We start from the raw sequence: 13,459 nt of genomic DNA on the forward strand, positions 1-13,459 counted from the left end.
AGGAAGGATATCGACGATGGAACGACGATACCAGACGAGGAGCGTGAACCCCCGCCGCAGGTTCCCATGACTGCTCCTCGGGTCCGTACCCCTTCCATGCCACCAGATACCATAGTTTGCCCCTGCGCCACTTGGAATCCAAGATACCAGCCACCTCGTACTCCACCTCCGAATCCACAGTCACCGACACCGGCGTACGAGGCCTCACCGCGTTCGCGGGTTTCAAGTGAGAAACGTGGAACACAGGATGGATCCGCAGGGACTGGGGCAGGCACACTTTCACGTTCACCGGGCTGATGCATCGAAGGATCCTATATGGGCCCATGAAGCGGGGATGGAACACGCTACTTTTCTTGAATCTCATGTGCCGAGTAGAGACCCAGACGTAATCTCCAGGTTTGTAGACCGGTCCAGGCCTTCTCCTCCTATCAGAAAAGGCTTTATACGTGGCCTTAGCCCCCTCCAGAGCAACTCGAGAACTCATCAAGGCCTCCTTGATGCGGGCCACCCTCTTGGCTGTTGTCGGCAATCTGTCTTCCCTGACCGGGTGCAGAAACGGCAAGAACCGGGGATGATGGCCGTAGTTACTATAAAAAGGGGAGGCCTTGGTGGAACAATGTGTGGCGTTGTTGTACGCGATTTCCGCGATCCAAAGTAGGTCCACCCACTCATCCTTCCCTTGCTCTACAAAACAACTTAGATATTGTTTGAGCGACTGGTTCAGGCGCTCCGTCTGGCCGTCCGTCTGTGGGTGATAACTCGTGGACATGGCAGACTTGACGTGTAACGCCGAACACCAAGTTTTCCAGAAGTGCGACGTGAACTGAGATCCCCTGTCCGACACGATCACGTTGGGTAGGCCATGTAGTCTCACTACATTCTTCAATAACAACGACGCCAGCTCTCCTGCCGAAGGTACCTGTTTGCAAGCGAGGAAGTTCCCCATCTTCGTGAGATAGTCCACCACCACCAGTATGGCCGTCTTTCCTTGATCCTTTGGTGGCCCGACAATGAAGTCTAAGGATATGTTTTCCCAGGGTTTGGTCGGTGTAGGAAGGGGTTGGAGGAGTCCTTGCGATCTTCTGTGGTCCGATTTCATGGATGCGCAAACGGTACATGATGAACACCAATTCCGGACGTCTGTTCTCATGGCAGGCCACCAGAACTGCCGTCCTAGGCTCGCTACCGTCTTTTCGACACCCAGATGGCCGGCACAGGGAGACACGTGGCACCAGGTGAAGGCCTGTTTTCGAAGCCTAGGCGTGAGTAACAACATACATCGTCCTTTCACCGGAATCCCGTCCTTCATCTGCCACTCCTTGTGACTGTGAAGCCACCTCCGCCACATGAAGGTATGGGTCCCCTTCTGGACCCCCCTGAGGAACGTCTGTGGTTGAATCACCCCTATCACAACTCCTGGAGGGATGATGGAATGTTCGGCAACCGGCTGCGGATCCCTGGCATTCGATCGCCTCGAAAGCACGTCCGCTTTCCTGTTCTCCGTACCGGGTCGGTATGTGATGTGGAAATTGAAACCGGAGAAAAAGATCATCCACCTCATTTGACGGGGAGACAAATGCCGCGCCGCCGTCAGAAACTGGAGGTTTCTGTGGTCCGTATACACTGTAACCACGTGTCTGGCCCCCATTAACAAATGCCTCCACTCAGCAAATGCGTCCTTTATTGCGAGTAGTTCCTTCTCCGCAATATGGTAATTGCGTTCCGCGTCGTTCAATTTACGAGACATGTACGCCACAGGATGGAGCAAACCCGACCCCTCATTCCTCTGAGATAGAATGGCACCCAGCGCCACATCAGAGGCGTCCGCTTCTACCACATAGGGTAATTCCGGATTCCAGTGAGCTAGCACCGGGGCGTTGCTGAAGGCCTTCTTGAGGGCCACAAATGCTTTTTGTGCTTCCGGTCCCCACACGAACTCCTGAGACTTCCTTAGTAGTTGCGTGATCGGGGCAACCAAGCCAGAAAACCCCTCAATAAAACGCCTATAAAAGTTGGCGAAGCCTATGAAGCTCTGGACTTCCTTTACTCCTCGGGGCACCGGCCACTCCTCCACTGCTCTGATCTTGCGTTCCGCCATCTCCTGTCCATTGGGGCTCAGCATCACCCCAAGGAATTCCACTGATGTGACGTGGAAGTCACATTTGCTGAGTTTGCAGTATAGCATGTTTTCCGAACCTCACCGGTATTTCTCCTGTGTGCTGTCCGATAGGTCCGGTCACCAGACTTCTCCCATCCACTGCATACACCTCCTCTGGTATCTGTTTGGGAAGGAGAGTGAGACCCAGTCTCCGTGCTTCATTGTAGTCCATGAACATGCCCGTGGCTCCTGAATCAATCATGGCTACCACAGGTATCCACTGGTCCTGCACTCCTACGTGTAAGGTAATAAACAAATGTCTTCGCCCTTTTTGATTCGGGCTCAACATGGAAGGGATGTGGGTGTGACTCCAAGATGCCCCTTCCCTAGACCCGGAGTCCCTCAGTTTTCCGCCGGTGCTTCCACCACTGCTGTCACCGTTTTGTTCGCTCGGTATCGTGAGGTTTTTGGCTTGGCTGGACACTCGCGTACATAGTGCCCCTTTTTCCCGCAGTAAAGGCAAAGGCCTTGCTTGCGGCGTGATTCTTTTTCAGTGGCTGTAAGGCTCGCCCTTATAGCTCCTATGTCCATGGGTTCCGTCCTGGTGGAGGAGTTGGTCTCAGGGCCACCCATCGAAACATACGATGGCAGCGCTTTCCCTTTCCTCTTGTGATCGCCCTTTCTTTCGTTCAATCTATGGTCCAGCCGTAGCACCAGGTTGATCAAGCCATCACATGTCTTGGGTTGGGGGTCGATTTGTGCTACCACATCTTTGAGCTCTTCGCTCAAGCCCTGGTGAAACAGCGCGGTTTGTTTGGCTATGGGCCACTTGGTTTCGGCCACTAACCTTCGAAAAGCATTAAGGTACTGCACCAGATCATTGTTGCCTTGCCTCAGCTCCAACATCTCTCGATCGGCAGTATACGAGTCCGCCCTTCGATCAAACACCTTCAAGAATTCCTCGCGGAAGGCTCCCCAATCACATAGGATAGGGTCGTCCCTGCTCACCAGTGGGACTGCCCATTGCGCCGCGTTCCCAGCAAGATACGAGATCAGAAAGGCCACTCTGGCTTGGCTGGTAGGAAAGGCCTTTGGTTTGCAGGACAGATGCAGTGCTACTTGAGTGAGGAATACCTGCACTGTGTTGGGGTCTCCGCTGTACCTCTCTGGTGTCGCCAAAGGAATGGCTACGGGCATCTCTACCACAACCGCAGGAGCCGTGGCCGTGTGAGAGGCACCCGCCTGTAGCGGATCGTTCTGCAGAGCGTCCATTCTAGCCTTAACGTCTGCTGTTTCCTGTCTGGAAGCGGTGAGCTCGATTTGCATCGCGGCTAAGACGGCCAACACATCCTCAATCGTGGCCATGTCGTTCGCCCAACCAGGAGATATATGGAAGAGGTCGGATATTATGTAATGTCCTGGCTTTCTCGGGGTTGGGACAAACAGACGATGGACCAGAGAAATGGAGGTTTAAGGATGATTTAATAAACAGATAAACAACTACAGACAACAAAGAATACCGGTACTTGAATCACCAGTTAAAGTACGATACCCATTCACAGCTCGTCTAACCGTCCTCCGCATGCACACCGGACCCGGTATGCTCCAACGGAGGGCACAGTGCTAAGCAGTGGCCGACAATGCCACTCGACCGCTGTGAAGGGTAGTTCCAAGGTTGTGGAATCTACGGGGGGCACGTGGGAGTCAACCGGCCGGGCTCTCTACCACCTGGGAACAGCCGCTCTACCAGTATCCCCCAGAGTACTGCCACAACACAAAGACGCTGGTAACACCTCCTAGTGTGCGTCTCTTGTATCCGGGTTTAAGTGATGATACCCAAGGTGGTGCAGAGAATGGATGGGAGCAGCCGCTCTACCTATCCCAGTTCTCCTACGAGAGTCGATGGCTAAGACGCGGAAATACCTCCGGGATAGCGTCTTAGCTCTAAGCGTGGGTTTACCCAAGGAACGAGGGTTGGGAGCTTCGGCTCGCACCAACCTCGTTTTCTCCAAATTGTCAGGCCGTTGGGAGCTTCGGCTCTACCAACGGGACTTGTGCCCAATGACGTTGAATACGGCTCTCAGAACGGGACAGGGCACGGGCAGGAAGCACACGCCAGCACCTCTCCTCCGCTCCTTAGAATGTTCCTTCCGCCGCTCAACTCACCAACGGGTCCGTGTACCTCAACCAGGTACTCTGGCAAAGATCAGAATATCCGACGCCGAGTCCCAGTGATCTTCTCCTTAAGTAGTACTCTTGGAGTTGTATAACCATGACTCTTGAGTTGCATAACATGAAAACTAGGCGTTACCCTTGGTGTTATGTAACCAGAACTCTTGAGTTGCATAACATGAAAACTAGGCGTTCCCCTTGGTGTTATGCAACCAGAACTCTTGAGTTGCATAACATGAAAACTAGGCGTTACCCTTGGTGTTATGTAACCAGAACTCTTGAGTTGCATAAGGCAATTGTTGCCGGAGGGCATTCTGGGAGTTGTACTCCGCTCTCCTCCAAGCGCACCAGGTTCACGGAAGTGGCATCGTGGGAGGGAATCCATGTGCGGGAGGGGATTCCTGACAAACTGCTATAGTAAGGTTTGTAGGGCGCACATATTACGCAGCGGGTACCTGGCACACAAGTGTGTGTGTGTGGTTGGGTTGTCCTGTCCTGACTGGGGACCCATTTGAAGAACCAGGTTTTCAATTTGTTGCGAAAATCTAGGATGGAGCTGGTGGAGGTAGGCTAGGTGGTTATACTGTCCTATTCCCTCCTCCCAGTACTGCTGCCTCATTCCTCCTCCCAAAGCTACAGCCCCGATCCTTTCTCCCACATTCTGCCCTATTCCCTCCCCCGGTACCACTGTCCTGTTCCTTCCTCTCAGTCATTCTCTCTTATTCCCTCCTCCAGGTACTAATGTCCCATTCATTCCTGCCGAGGCACCCAGTCATTCTGCCCTATTTCCTTCTCCTGGTACTACATTATCTTCCTTCATCCCAGTCATTCTGCCACATTTCCTCTTCCCGGTACTGCTGCCCAATTCCTTCCTTCCAGAGCTGCTTCCCATTTCCTCCTCTCACTCCTCATATTCCATCCCTTCCTCCCAGTCATTCTGCCCTATTCCCCCCTCCCGGTGCTACTGTCCCATTCCTTCCTCCCAGTCATTCTGCCCTATTCTATCCTCCCAGCGCTACTGGCCCATTCCTTCCTCGTAGTCATTCTGCCCTATTCCCTCCTCCCGGGGCTACTGCCCCATTCCTTCCTTGCAGTCATTCTGCCCTATCCCTCCTCCCAGTACTGCTTCTGATTTCATTCTTCTCTGTACTGCTTTGCCATTCCCTCCTCCCAGTACTACTGCCCCCTTCTCTCCATCCGTTTTACCTCCATAATCCTTCCTCGTGGCCTTCCTCCCTCATGCCTCCCAAGCCTTGGCAGCTCACCAGGGCCCTGGCATGTTCTCTGACTGGCACTACCTACTCTGAGAGGTGCTCTCTCAGTGGAAGAGCAGTGCATGCACAGTCTGTGCAGTGCTCTCTGTTAGTGGGAGATTGGTGCATGCATAGTCTGTGTAGTGCTCTCTGTTAGTGGGAGAGTGCACGCACGGTGGTGCATTCAGTCTGGGCACTGCTCTCTTAGTGGAGAGTGGTGCATTTAGCCTATGCATTGATCTCTGTTAGTGGAGAGTGGTGCAGGCACACTCTGTGCACTGCTCTCTCTTAGTGGGAGAGTGGTACATGTGCAGATTGCACTGTCTGCTGTAAGAGCCATACTCTCTGTTGGTGGTGCATGCACAGTCTGTGCTCTATTTGGGATAAAAGCTATGCTCAGTTAGTGGGGAGTCTGCTGTAGGAGTCCTGATCTCAGTGTGAGAGCGGTGCATGCAGTCTGTGCACTGCTCTCTGTTAGTGGGAGAGTTGGGCATGCACAGTCTGTGCACCTCTCTGTTAGTGGAGAGTGGTGCTTTCAGTCTGTGCACTGTCTGCTAACAAGGCGAGTGCTGTCTGTTAGTGGTGCACATACAGTCCATGCACTGCCTTGTTAGTGGGGGAGTGGTGCATGCACAGGCTGTGCAATGCCTGCTGTAAGAGCAGTGCTCTGTTTGTGGTGCATGCACCATCTGTATATCACTATGTTGGGGGAGAGTGGTGCATTCAGTCTGGGCAGTGCTCTGTTAGTGGGAGAGTGGTGCATGCACAGTCTGTGCAGTGCTCTCTATTAGTGGTGCACGTACCATCTTTGCACTGTCTGCTGTAAGAGCTGTGCTGTATGTTAATGGTGCATGCACAGTGTACGCTGCTTTCTGTTAGTGGAAGAGTGCTGCAAGCACAGTCTGAGCAATTTCTGCTGTAAGAGCTGTGCTTAGGTAATGGGTTAGGGGTGGATGCAAAGGCTGTCCACTGCTGTCTTAGTGGGAGAATGGTGCATGCACAGTCGGTGCACTGCTTTCTGTTAATGGAGAGTGGTGCTCTCAGTCTGTGCACTGCTCTGTGGCAGTGAGAGACTGGTGCATGAACAGTCTGTGCATTGCTCTGTGTTAGTGGGGAGTGGTGCACGCACAGTCTGTGCACTGCTCTGTTAGTAGGAAAGTACGCACAGTCAGTGCAGTGCTCTCTGTTAGTGGGAGAGTGCACACACAGTGGTGCATTCAGTCTGTGCACTGCTCTCTGTTAGTGGAGAGCGGTGCACGCACATTCTGTGCACTGCTCTATGTTAGTTCCCACAGAGGTGAATTACACTTTCACCTCTTGCTATTGGCTGTTTGGCGTTATCACTTGACCTCCTATGAAGTGTTTGCATTGCAGTGCATGAGGGACTAGTGACATCTGAAAAGTATGCTAAATTATTTTTATCTCATAGATGCATTGTACACAGAAAGCAATCTTTTATTTATTTTAATTTTTTGTGCTGCAGCAGGCTTTTCTTTAATGTGTCAAGACTCAAAATGCAAGCACTACAGCATGGCTTTGTCAATGCCTGTTTATAAGAGCTGTCTCTTGAGGGCACCTGGGTTATTTGTGATGAATGACACTGGAGCGTGAATTGCTCAACATTCCCCAATAATGGAGTGTTTTGAGATGGTACAGACAGCAATTCTAACTGTAACTTAACTTAAAAGGTGTGAAAACTCCAAATGCTCTCCCTCAAGCTGTAACAAGCATTTGCAATGCAACAAGTCTTGCATTTGCAAGTGTTTGAGCTATTGCCATTGTAAATGACAATGCCTTTTATTCATGTGTTTTGAAAAGCTGCAAGCGGTGCGTAAACGCGCACCTTGTACTTATAGTCAGTGCTTTAAATGGGCCGGTACTCGCAGGTACAGAGCACCGGCACTTCTTGTTTTTAACAAGCTGAGTACCGGCACTTTTCCAGTGCCAAGGAGAATACCGGTACTCGGATTCATAAGGTGAGCACAGGGCCGGTGCCGGAGGGCCAGCGTGGGCCCGTTTATTTGGTAGCATGCTGCCCGTTTTGGCGTCTGTCTATCATTCAGCTGAACGGCCTGCTGGAGGCCTGCCGCAGGGGCAAGTGGGCCTCTACTCCTGAAGCTCTCATTGTCCTCAACCTCCCCCTGCCGGGCCTCCATGCTGGGTCGTCTTGTTAGTGTATTGGACTTTGGCTGCCAGGGGCACAGTGATGTGTGCAGCCTGAATAGGTGGGAGGGAAGAGACCGTGCCATTTAACCACTTGGCCTCCCACTGAAGCCTGACTCACTTGCTTCTGCAAATCCACCTCCACCCCCTCCACCTGCTGGGACATTGACAGGGATGAGGTGATGGAGATAGCCTACGCGGCCTGCCGGGAGCCCAGGTGAGGTGGGAGGAGGTCTACTGACCTGTCCATCAGAGGCCAGTATTTTTCTTCCCCTGACCTCTACTCTGCTGGACTCTGTGCATGCTCACAACCCTGCAGTGCTCACGACCCTGCAGTGCTCACGACCCTGCAGTGCTCACTGTCCTGTAGTGCTCACTGTCCTGTAGTGCTCACTGCCTGCCACTGCACGCTCTCCGGCCGTGTGGCCTTCTGCCGAGGGAAGAGGAAAGAGAATGGGGTGAAAGAAGTTGAAGAGTGAGGGGGCAGAAATAGAATGAGCAGAGGAGAGTTTTAAGGGGGGAAATAGAGACAGAAGAGGTAAGTGCAGACAGAGATGGGGAAGACATCGAGACAGCTATGGAAAGAGTAAGAGAGGCACGGAGATGGCAAATTAGAAATAGAAAGAGTGATAGTAGAGGATTATAAGATACCGTTGGGGTAAGGAGAGTGGGGCAGTAAGAGAAATGGATACACATGGGAGACAAGTGAGTGGGGAAGGGATCGAGAGATTAGAGATGGGAAGATTGACAGAGTATTTGTCTGCTTGTTTGTGTGCGTTTGCCTGGTTGTGTGTATGTTTGTGTGCGAGAGAGAAACTAAATCAGAGAGTAAGAGAATCGGGACACCCAGGAAGTATTTGAAAAGAAATGGGTCTAACTCTAATGCTTGTTATTAATGATGCTATGCCAGTCTCTCGTCCTGGGACACATTGATTCTTAGCTTGAAAGTGCTGATAGCACTGTTGATGGCTTGGCTGCATACAGGGTTTAGAAGCTCCTTGCATTGTTCCCAGATGTACTTCACACCACCCTTAGCATATGTAACTCTTAATCTGCACATATGGAAAGTTTGAGACAGCTGTCAAGGGCAAAGCAGGGGCAAAATTAATACTCAACAGAAGTGTTTTCTATCATCATGTCTCACCCCGCCTTTAACCCCGCCCACTAGCCACGCCCCTAACTTAATCTAATGAGTACCTGCACTTATTTTTTTCCATTTAAAGCACTGCTTATAGTAGTCCTTGCTTACGAAAAGCAAAGCTGGCAGAAGAAGAGGCGTAGTTACTGCCAACGTCGCTTCTCGTAAGCAACGACTGTAAGTACAGAGTGCGTTTACACACCGCTTGCAGGTTTTCATAATACATAAATAAAAAGCATTGGTATTTACACAGCCAATAGCTCAAACCCTCGCAAATGCGAGACCTATTGCATTGCAAATGTTTGTTTTACATTGCTTCTGTTACGTGATATAAACAATGCGTCTATGAATGGCTCTGCTCCTAATTTGCTTCTGATAATGGGGGGGTCGGTCAAGAATGACCGCTCAATGCCTCCGCTGTGCGCTCCCTATGCATTGGTGGCTTACCCGCTTCTACCAGCTAATCAATACAGCGTAAACGCTGTCCTGTGAGGAGGAGCAAAATGGGGTTACTAAAGAGGGAGGGGGTGCCGAGCTTCTGCAGAGCGAAGCTCCGAATGCCACAATGCCGTCGACGGGAGCTCATCGCTGCGTCTGCACGAACTCAGGCTAGAGGAGCGATTGTCCGTTCTGATGACTCCAGATCTGGCCACGCTTTGATCGCGGTCGCGCTTTGACGTGTATATCCATCCATGCATGATGTTAAACAGAACACTGAAATAATTCTTTAACCTTACAACACGTCACCCATTGCTCTGTATACAATTAGAAAGGTGTTCTATGATTGGGGATCTAAGTCTTATTTTCGAGCACAGATATGATGAACAAAGCGTGTGTTGCCCTTTAAGCAGACGCGAGCGCTGAGTGGCTGGACCTCCAAGTCCTGTATTACTTCTGCCGCAGTGGTAATAAGCATTTCACTATACCTCCTAACGCAGGCAGCTCAACAGCACAGGCCCCGGACGAGCAGGGTATAAAGGAAAATGAGCTGCAGCATTCTGCTCGCAGTATTGCTGCAGGTACCTCATTTTGGCCTATAGATGGCAGCATATATCAGCTCATAAAAGGAGCTGATTAAAGTTGGTTCACACTGAACATGATATGCACATTGGCCCCTGTTAGAGCTGATCGTTAATTCGGATCAAAACCAGATCGTTAGTCAGGATGGTGCCACAAAGTATTCCGCATTTTTGTATCAACAGAGCTTTCTTGGAAGTAACAGTAAATGTTTTCCTGTAATGTAATGTATGTAACGTTATTATATTTCATTAAAGTGATAACACTGCATTAATATTGGGATAAACAGTTGTAAATGTTTAGAAATCTCCCTTCGATAAGCAAAAATAAATGTATCTTTGATCTACTGAGGGATACAGAGCCAGATACTCTACTTGTCATCGAAATCTGGTTGAGCAAAGACATGGCTCCAGTAGAGCACGAACCTATCCATCATGGAGGTCAAGCCATGACACAGAACCGAGATTCAAAAGGAGGAGGCAGACTACCCATCGTACTTAAGGACACTCTGACAATCAGCATGTTAGAAGAGGTGACTATGCAAAGTAGCTGAAGCCTTTATTGCTAGATGTCAACCCAACTTTTACCTGCTGCTTCCTCTTGCTCTACTGACCTCTATTCGACCATGGATCCTTTACAGAAGCTTTTTTGGGCACAGTATCAGATATATCAATTAAACTGTTCATCATATGTATACTTGGTGATCTAATCATCTGGCTTGATCAAGTAAATCCAATCTTATCAGGTCTAAACACACAATTTACAACAGGTCTTCCCTGGACCAAACCAAACAGGTCATTGGGTGGATGTCATTTTCTCCAACGCAGAACTAATCACTATTCCAGGAAAACAGATCACCACATCATTATGACCTTCTCGTTGTAGATCCCAAATAAAATATCAATGATATCCCATCCCCCCACTACAACTTGCAGACAGTGGTACAAACTAAACATGTAGGAGTTGAAATCAAACACAATACATACTCAACTTGAAACAATAAACTAAATAGGAAAAATCTGTGGCTAAAGTCAGACTTCACCATACTGATCCCAAAAGAACTTTAAAATAATGCAAAACGATGGAGACCACCCCTTGGATGGATAAAGAGTTGAAACAGATTAAAGGACAAGTCTCAACACATCAATACACACAGCTCAATCCCCAAAACCCTCAAGATACAATTGTGTCTACACAGGCACAAAATAATTTTTAAACCAGACAAAAAGAAAGGAAAAGACTCCACTACTCAAGCAGGATCGACAGAGCCAAATGCCTAGCCCAAAAAGTCTATAAGATTCTATCAGAATTTGCAATCCAGAGATCTGTAAAATCTCCACACTATTTTCATAAAACCTCTGCAAAAAACTAGCAAAGCATTAACTCCACAAAACAGATAAACTGGATTCTTAGCTAACAATGAAGAGAAACACCTGTTCTCCTATTAAACAAGCAAAAACAATTCCACCAAAACATCCTCGTCTAGATTATCCTTCCAAGAGATTACAACCTCAGAGTTTGAAGACCTGCTACGAGTTTGCAACCCAGTAGGCTACCCAATGGACCCATGATCGCAAAAGAATGTTTAAAATATCCTTCAATCGAAAAACCTAATATATCCCAGTTAGAAATATTAACAATAACTCTTTAAAAACAGGACATTTCCCAGACATATTACAGAATGCATACTCATGCCCACTACTTAAAAACAACAATTTGGACAGTCCAGACACAAACAACTACAGACCAAAATCCAATGCACCTTTCCTTAGCAGAGAAAGCAGCATTTAAAATTCATAGAAGAAACCCAACTACTCTCCTACTGGCAATCAATATTCTGACCAGGAAGAGGGACCAAATCAGACATAACTGCAATTTTAAAAGACCTTTAAAACACAGTTGACAAAAACGGGGAGGCTGCATTATTCCTGGACCTTTTAGCAACTTTTGACACAGTACACCATGATACGTTACTTCTTATGCTGAAAGAAGTCTGCATAGATGGCATCACGTTCAATTGGATATACTCTTACCTAGATAACCGGTCACATCTGATTCACATACACCCCATTTCCCACCAAATCTTTACTGCATTAAAACAGAAGTTCACAAGCATCTATAATCTCTACTTTAAACACACACATGAAACTCTTACTAAGTCTTACCAACAATTTCAAACTCATCTGCTACAACTATGCAGTCGACACACAGATAATTCTCGAACTGAAGAACCCTAAGGATATAGTAAGATCAAAACTCAATTTCTGCCTCATATACCGTGGATCCATGGATGACACAAAACCACATAAGGCTAAATGCTTCAAAAATTGAAATACTGGCCTGTGGTGAATGGAAAAAATTATGATCATCAACTTTCTGAGGCAGGTGAACTAGGACCTCTCCTAAAATGGCTAAAGAAGTAAGACATCTTGGCATCTTCTTTAACGCTACACTTTCCATGAATACTCAAGTAAATTGTCTGCCTCAATCAACTTATTACACAATAAAAACATATAAATGTTTCTTTTCACATCTTGGATTTCTTCAAAAAGTACAAGTAAAAACATCACTCATCTTCTTCAAACTTGATTATGCTAATAGGCTTACCACAACATTCCACTCTCAAAGATAAGAAGACTACAAAGAATCCAAACACAACATCAAGATTACTTCTAAATGTAAATATTTGAACCCTCCTTGGTCCTAAAGACTCGACACTGGCTCTTGATTGCAGGAAGATCCTTTTTCAGGTGCTGTGCATCAAACACAGAGCAAGAAACAGCAAAGGACCACAATTAATTCATGCAAAAATTTCCAAATACTCGCAACACAGTAACTTACATTGCAGGCTGGGACTACGCTTATTAATCCCTGTGTATATGAAGAAAACCATTGGTGGCACTGCCTTCACTGTTCAAGCCACAAAAAAGGTAAGAGTGAGTAGGCTTACATTTCGGTGACATAATGGAATCCTCGTTGCCATTGTGCCTACCGTGAATAGAAATATAGATGTATATTTTATATACAGTGTTTGACATCAGAAGAGGGCTCCTACGGCATCCCCTCCATGAGGCTCCTTTCCAGATCCAACTGAGTATGAACAGATGGGCACACTTTAGAAAAGTTGTAGATGCGCTCCCAATAAGGTTTATGTGCGTGTACCACTTTTACTGAGAAATGGCATATGAATGCGTTTGCCGTGAAGGGATGCTGGCACAAAACCTCACTTTTTAGCACCAGTGAACATTTAACCAGGCCTGATTTTGGTTTCCAGCACATCACTGGGCGCACTATCCTCTTCTTCACGATTGTCATTCAATTGTAATGGAATCCAAGGGTCTGCATGGCGGTCATGCATTTCACTTCTTGCTTCACAGAGGGTTGTGAAAAGTTACTAACAGTAGCGTGCCGAGGTAGCGCCTACATAGGTGACGCAGATGTCACTTTGGGCGCGGATGACGTCATGTGGAGCTGACCGATGCCACCTACCAGTGCTCAGGGGTATTGCTCAAAGAAAAATCTACCAGATGCAGTCTGATGCCTAGGTAATTCACAGCACAGGTAAGAAATCTGCAGCTAGATCATGTCTGTACCTGATATGGTGTTACTGAAGGTAAG

Source organism: Triturus cristatus, chromosome 4_1 (genome assembly GCF_964204655.1).
Source record: "Triturus cristatus chromosome 4_1, aTriCri1.1, whole genome shotgun sequence".
Classification (NCBI taxonomy): domain Eukaryota; kingdom Metazoa; phylum Chordata; class Amphibia; order Caudata; family Salamandridae; genus Triturus; species Triturus cristatus.